Source organism: Bacillus rossius, chromosome 5 (genome assembly GCF_032445375.1).
Source record: "Bacillus rossius redtenbacheri isolate Brsri chromosome 5, Brsri_v3, whole genome shotgun sequence".
Classification (NCBI taxonomy): Eukaryota; Metazoa; Arthropoda; class Insecta; order Phasmatodea; family Bacillidae; genus Bacillus; species Bacillus rossius.
The window spans coordinates 70,758,483-70,766,645 of NC_086333.1; the positions used below are offsets into that span (position 1 = coordinate 70,758,483).

The window sequence follows — 8,163 nt, forward strand, 5'->3', positions numbered from 1 at the left end:
AGCTACAGCGTTCGTTTGGTTTTCAATCGTCAGCTCTCGGCAAAATCTATCAATTGCATGTTTAAAATATTAGTGTTAAATAGTTACAGTGAATATATATGGTGTTAAAATAAAATAAAAATGTATAACGTTGGTCTATACGTGACTTCTTAATGTTCAAACATGATAATAACATACATAAATTATAGTAATTTAATATTTTGTATAGAAAATATTATCTATTACGTACACGTATTCACGTATACAACACACGGCCGTGTCCATGACACAGCCACACCATATTTTTTTTTATTTAATGAGACTTGTAAATAAACTGTGATATCACTTTCTTAATTCAATTATTTTTACTCGTACAACATTTTAGAGTTGAGTAATCCACTTATCAAAAGTTTTTTTTTCTTCAAAAAAATAGGTACGAATGAACAAAATTTACACTGTCACGTTGGAGTCCTTGTTTTTTTTTTTTTTTACGTAACTATTAAATAATGTGTAGAGAGTGAAATGTAAAGGAATTAAGAGAATGCGATAAACGTTTATGTTTCAATACCAACAATTTTGTGTGATGATGTGTGTGTTTGGAAGTACCTTTAGGTTGATTCGTGAAGGCACTAGTTAATGGTACATTCCTTTTTGCGTATTTGTGGTGTTTGTAGCTAACCCATCAAAGAAAGTCAAATTGTATTGTATTAGATGGGCATGTATGTAAATTACTATCGCGATTTTACGAGCCAAATGTGGTTAAGTATTGTGAAACAACTAGGTTAACTTAACATTGTTCTAGACCACCAACTAACACCACCTTCCATCTCTAATAAATTCTTCTAAAAATCCTTAATTATTGTGTCATGAATATAAAGACACTAAAATACAAATTAGACGATATTTTATCGAAATGTATAAATGCATTAACGAGACCTAGATCCTAAACCCGAAGAATTATATTATTAACCTATATATAATTCGGGGCAAAACTAAATCTTTTGTTTCATTCTGTGTATTTGGTAGTGTGAGAATCATTAGTGACCGATTTAAGAGAAGAAGAAAAAAAAAAGAATTATTTTAAAACTGGGAGTGAAATCTCTGTTTACTTCTACACTCCTTGAGCGGACTAGTCGGAACTTTGAATGAACTTGGTTTCGCAGTATGAAGAATATTTCTTATAATTGACATATATATGCACTGTTAAATATTTTCGCCGTAAATTTAAGGAGAAACCCGGTCACAAATTATCAAGGGATCTAAAATTAATTTACGGATACCTTCGTATATTTACGAGTTCTTAGGTTACTTACTTTGAAAATCAATCCACACGAATAATCATGATTAGAGACATGCAAAATTTGCGAATTCATTTCGCGATAGGCTAGCATCAAAACAACTATACCTTCGTACCGCTTCTGCGATTGGCCCACATTTTATCCGGGGAACTGTGAGCCAATGGGAAACACTAAACCAAAAAAGTGCCGAATTACGGACAGCCTAGTTGAGACGTCTCACGCTTCAGTAGCCAATGAACAGGTGTCATTTCCGCGAGTATTTAAAGGACTGTGGAGTCTATCCTAGAGGTTAATGAATCCGCGAATTTTGCAGGTCTCTAATCATGATAAATGAACCAAACATTCAAAAACTACACTCGTATCACTTTTCTTCATTCTATGTGTCTATTTACTCTGAATACAATTGAACACGAAACTCGGAAGTCGGAAGTCATCGTAGTTTGTAATAAGAACCAGTTATTTAAAATTACAAAGTGCAGTACGTCCATAAATGAATGTCCCAGTCATAAACTGTAATAGTATCAACTGTAAGCGTTGTAGAGTTTCGGTTCAAGGTCACAATTAAAGAGTACCTCAACCCCTTTTTAGATAAGCCCATGTGCAAGTTACACTTTGTTTTTTTTTCTCGCTTGCAGCGCTCACCTACGCAAAATGTCGACTCAGAGCAAAGCGTTTTGTGTTATGTGCGTATCGTTTGAAGTTTAATTGTTGAAGTCCCTGAACACCGTCGGATTGATCGTAATAATCGAGACGACAGAGCTCTTTTTCGCTGGCCTCCGCATGCGCAGAGCTAATTTTTTTTCTTGATTTCGTCCAGATGGCGGACCCGCATCTGGCGCCATGAACTCTTACATAGTCATTTTTGTGAGCATCGTGTTTGTGTGCCAAATGAAACTTTATGATAGCGAAAAAATCCTGGAATACATTTTTTTTTACACTTTAATTGCCATTACAAGAAATAATCGCCATTCAAAAAGTACTTGAGAAAATTAGAAAGCCTGTTATACTTTTGTGCGATGGTGCCTTTAACGCAAGTATTTTTGCCGTAACAATTGTATCAATGGTTGCGAAACATCCACTAGAATGACAAATTAGAATTATTGGGCAAACGTTTTTCAAACTCATGTCAATACTTTTTTTTTGTGGTCGTGCTCGTTTGTTATAACGTGGAATTTTTTTCCGATAGAAATTATAGTTTGCGATAGCACAATACTTAATCTCATTTGAGTGGATGATCCATTGAGGGAAAACCTTCTTGGGTTTACGCAGTAACGACTACAATATAGTGACATAGAACATTTTATTTCAAAGCTGAAGAAATGGGAAGTAATTTTCTCGGTAGGGTACGCCTTACCTCGCGCAAGAAGCGGAAATTTTACTGCCGAGGTAATGCTCCTTTCCCTCCATCCACACTCCTGCTTCCAGTTTGTACTTTTCCCGCCTTAGCTGTTTCCACTTGCTCCACTTTGTCTCCTCGCCCTGGCTATTAAACTGCTTGAGATAAGTGTTATCATTGAGATAGGTGTTTCCCTTAAATTCCTTGAAGTAGTTCGCGCACTCTCCTCTAGATTGCATTACCGTAGCGAACTCCCACCTTCTGCTAGCCGTCGAGCGGGGATATATTTGATGCTACCTTACCAAACGAAGTACATTTGTCATTTTTAAATCTTTGAAGATTTTGGCCTGTTCGGGAACTTTGTTGTAAACAGCCATGAACATCAAAGACGTTATTCAACTTTTCTCTATCTCAGGTTCGATTTCCGACTGAATAATTGCCATACCAGAGTCAAACTGGTATAACTTTGCGGAGTTAGTTTTCGTCTGTCTTCAAACCCAGAACCAAGAAAAAAAAACATTATCCTTTTTCATGAAATAACTAGGTGAAATAAATTACTTTCACGCCTAATCACAGAATACCTATAAAAAAAATGAAAGTATATTTTTCGCTGGCCGCTGGCGGGCGAGGAGTCCGGGGAGGCTACGACCCCTTCCCACCCTCCGGCGAGAGGCAGGTGTCGCCTGGCCATTAGCGGCCTGTCAGTCACGGCACTCCCCTGCTCCCCGCACCCCCTGCTGGAGCCCTGGAGTGCGCGCCCGGCAATGGCCTGGTGTTTAACAACGCGCCGCCACCGAGACTTCTGGAATGGAAGAGGCCTGCCCCCTCGGCTCAGGGACACTTGTGAGGTCAAAAACAGCGTCTGGCTGCTTCCACGCCTGCGCGCGGCTTCTGGGCGCTTCCACGCCTGCACGTTGCTTCTAGGTTCTTCTACGCCTGGCCCGCGCGGGTATAAAATGACCCCCACCTCCGAGCAAAGAGTTGGAAGGTAGAGGGAGGAGCCGCGCAGAGGCAGTGGCGACCACCTAGCGATCAGCGAGAGTGATGGTGAAGGAGGCGAGTTGTCCTTGGCGAGAGAGTTTGGACCTACCGGGGGAGTGATGTCGGCGACTGTAGGCCTGGCGACCGGGGAAGTCTCTCTCTGGCTACGATACCAGTGAGGGCGACCCCCGTTAAAGAGTCCCGAGTCGGGTGCGACGGGCGACACGTGGAGACGACACGACGTAGCGACGCGGCGTGGGCGGTGGTCGAGGACTGCGCTGTGTGGACAGACTGACAGAAGAGCGAGCCACTGGCGAGCCAAGCTCCTGTGAGCAGTGTTCATGCTAGACTGATCAGTGTAATACTAACAATTGCTTTGGACAGAGATTTGACTGCAATTCCTTAGACATTAGTAATAAGAAAAACTGAATCTAGTTAATTGGGCTACCCTTTAAGAACCCATTTTTCTCTCCTCACATTTTCCGTAGGTAACAGTATGTTCGCTGAGGATCGAGCCCTGGGCTACTCGTACTGGAATCCCGAAACCTATTTTTTTTAATGTGCAAATCGGAAAAAAAAATAATATCAGGAAGTGGAATTGTTTAGCTACTACAGTATGTCTCATCCATAGTTTGCTGTGTGCATTTAAATGGGCATTTACTCTCCCTTTCCAATGCACTATTTCTGCCATTAGTGATGTCATTGTTTCAGTGATATCTGTTGCCAGATATTCTTCATAGAACACAAAAGTTTTAGACTTAATAATAGAAAGAAAATGTTTTAAATAATATCTGAAACGTTGTATTTTGTAAAGATAATTAGGAATTAGAATATCGGAAATACAATTTCTTGTTGTATTGCAACAAGTGCTACTCCTGATAATATTCAATTCTTACTTTAAAGAAGATGTAACTCAAAGATGCCATCTTGTTTAAACCATTTTTTTAAACAATTTTTGTATGATTTAATATTACAGTTTTTGGCACTGCATGAGTATAGCATATAATTTAATGGCATAACTTGTTATTTATTAACAGTTAACGACTTCTGCAAATGGTTTATTCAGGGGAAAATAATTGGTTTTTTAGATATAACATTTATCAAGATTATTTCAAGTATAGTTTTAGTCAGTAGACACTGTTTTATGATCTATAAAAATTAAAAAAAAATGAAATAAAAAATTTTAATATACAAAATAAGATATTTAATGTGAACAAGCCGGTTAGTACCAGTCTGGCAAGAGTGGGCGCCATTTACACTGTGCTGCCATCTACGACTGAGACGCTCTTTAGTTTCCATCGATTGGGAAAAGTAGAAAAGAGGCATATCTTAAAAGATAATGTATTGTTTCTGTCTCCTTATCAGACAGGCTCGAGGCGTTATCTCGTCTAGCGGCTGCCTTCGTAAGAGCGGAGGAGGCCAAGAGTCAAGAAAATGCTGGCGCGGCGTGTGTTGGCGCAAGTCCGCGCAACTCGCTCGGGCTGAAAGTTGTCCGCCCGATTTCCCGACTCCGAGGACATTGTTATCGCGCGTTATCGTCTCGAGTTCTCCCCCCCTCTCCGTAAAGAAACGTGTTTTTTATCGCCTACCTGCCTTCCACCGGCCACCGACGGACGAAGAAGAAACACTCACACACAGGTTTCGAAAAGGACGGGCGTGTGTTGTAAGGTCTTCGAGTGTGCGTCAGGCTCAAGGGCGAAGCGTCTGAGAGGTATTTGCTTTCGGCGAGCGACCACTTCCAGGTGATGGCAGCTGTTACGTAACCTGTTCTCGCGTCACTAGCGTTGACGGTGATGACGTCGGGGGTCCGTGGACTGCTCTTCTGATTCGTCGGTTGGTGGAGATTCCAGCTTCCCGGAGATTCTCGCGCGGTACGTTCGGGGAAGGCGAAATCGTCGCCTTTTCAAGACTCTGCGTCACGTGACTTGGCTCTGAACTCACCCGAGAGCAAGGAGACTGGGCTCAGAGAGAACACCCTGGAGGAACAGGTTCGTGGGAAGGATCAGTAGTGAGTCTTAAAGGATAGCATTCTTCCGTGGTGACCTTTTTCGCCTTAGGAGTGCGCCTGCTTCCAGTGTCGTCTCTTGTAAAGACTATACGTGAAGTGTATTTTTCCTTTGAGGGCCCCCATGAGTCAGAGACTGGGATCAGAGTGACAACAAGACGTCAAAGACTCTTCGTCTTGAAGAGTGCGTTTGTTTCGCGCGTCATCGTAGAAGGTGATATCGCTCCCTCTGAAGAATCAAGTTCTCGCAAAGCACTGCAGTTTGTTCTGGACGTCACGGCTGAAGAGCCGGCAGCGCAGAGAGAACTGTCGCCGCCTCACCCGCGGACTCGAGGAGGATGTCTGGCGCGGGCGGCGAGGAAGGCCGCGTCAGCGACAGCCTGCTGTCGGCGCTCGAGTGCCCCGTGTGCCTGGAGTACATGCTGCCGCCCATCGCGCTGTGCGAGAGCGGGCACGACGTGTGCTCGCAGTGCCGGCCGCGCCTCTCCTGCTGCCCCACGTGCCGCAAGCCGTTCCTGAAGGCGCGCAACCACGCGCTCGAGGCCATCGTGGGCGGGCTGCGCTACCCGTGCCGCAACCGCCATCTGGGCTGCGGCCTGCGGCTGCCGGCGGGCGAGGTGCTGGCGCACCAGGCGCGCTGCGACTTCAACCCCGACGACTGCCCGCTGGGGTGCCCGTGGAAGGGCCCGTCGCCGGCCCTGGCGGAGCACCTGGTCGCCGGCCACCCCCGGGAGGTGGTGCGCGCGCCCGAGGGAACACTCCTGCTGGACGAGCTGACCGTCACCCCGGGCTACCAGCACGCGCTGCTCGCGCACGGCGAGGTGTTCGTGCACCGCTGCCGCCTGCACAAGGACCGCTTCCAGGCGGCCGTGGGGCTGCTGGGCCCGCCGGAGCGCGCCCGCGGGTTCTGCTACGAGCTGCGGCTCGCGGCCGACGACGGAGTGCGCTGCGTGGCGGTGCGCGAGCGCGTGGTGGCCGGCGGCGACCCGCAGGCCTTGTGGCTGTCGCCGAGCTGCGCCGCGCTCGACTACGACGTGGTGCGGCGCTTCATGTACGGCAGCAGCCTGCCCCTGAGGCTGCGCGTGTGCCGGCTGGCGGAGGCGGGGTCGCCGGCGGTGCCGCCCCTCAGCCCCTGGTGAACCTCCCTCACTTCCTGATGACCTCTTTCAGCTCCTGGTGCATTGGTTAGTCCTCTACCTCAGCCTAGGGTGTGATGTTACGTGCGACGCTCGCTAGAATGCTCAAGGCTCTGACCTGGAACGCAGTTTTCCATCGTGTGGTGAGCAGCGATTGGACCGAAGTGGCTATCCTAGAGTCACCCGCGGCTAATATTCAATTATTATCTCCCCAATGCTGCAAGCTGGAGGCTTTCAGTTAGTCAAAGGTTGTACAAAGTATGAAATCTGAGACAACTTATAAACCATGTGAAAAAATGATGATATGAACACCTAGTACTGACAGGTCTTACTTAAATTTAAGTGTTAAAATTGAGCTTTCATTTTTGGTTTTGGTTTTGGTTTTAAGGGAATATTAATTATGATTAATATAAGTTTACGTGTGTGCAGAGCTTAGATACAAGTCAGGAACCACTCATGCCAGTGCGAATTTTAACTTGTCAAAGATTATGGCTACAGGATAGTAATAGGCTGTATTTGAAAAAGTACTCGAAAATCAAGAACCAACTATATACATACGACTTGTGCGGTGTTTTATTCATGGTTTAGGGAAGGTTTGAGTTTCGAATACGATGCTCTATACTTGAGAAGGACTGGTATTTCAAGCAGGGAAGCTAAATTCCGGATCCTTAAGTAAATTTACTGGGTTGAAAAAGACGGATCCAGAATAAAAACGTAATAGTTTCTAATTTTCCTCTACGGTAATTTATAATATAAAATGCGAGTGTAATATGTCGCTTTTTTTCACACATGATGAAATAGGATGTCAACCCGTACTATAATTTGTGTGTGCCTTTATCAAGATATCAAGTGTAAAAACCTTAAACCTGTCTAGCTTATGATAGACTTGAGAGGTATTGGAGATGTACTGTATGATCTCGTCATCCAATCGATACATCAGTTGCCTAGAAATAGTTTGTATTACTACAATAAATATATCGTAACTTGGTACAAACTTGAATATGGTTCTTTTTGCATAATTATATGAAATAAGTTTTTTTTACGAAAATTGGCGCATAATTTTATATTTTAATTGATGTTTATTCAAGAATAATTTTAAAGCCATGGTAAATATAAATATTAAATTATTTGACTTAATTTTGTTTTATTATGCTTATAAATGTGCACAGTTAATACTGGAAAGTTATTCAGAGAACGGATTAGAAATACCTTTAACTATTGTAGGTACCGGGACAACACAAAGCATTCATTAAATGTCCGGGTACTAATCCGAACCAAGTTGTACTGCGAACACTATTTTGCAGTGATACAGTTGTTTTCATGGAAATCTACAAATTTACAAACATGATTATGAATATTTACGCTGGAATGGGGGAATATAATACAGGCAACATATAGTTGCATCTTCAAAAAGCAAACAAAATTATT

At 43.8% G+C, this 8,163-nt stretch overlaps 1 protein-coding gene across 1 annotated transcript in view; it reads left to right on the forward strand.

The window, feature by feature from the left end:
• LOC134531985 (adenylyl cyclase 78C) overlaps positions 1-8,163 on the forward strand; it is a 504,301-nt gene that overhangs the window by 279,236 nt on the left and 216,902 nt on the right. The gene's annotated exons all lie outside the window — the stretch shown is intronic.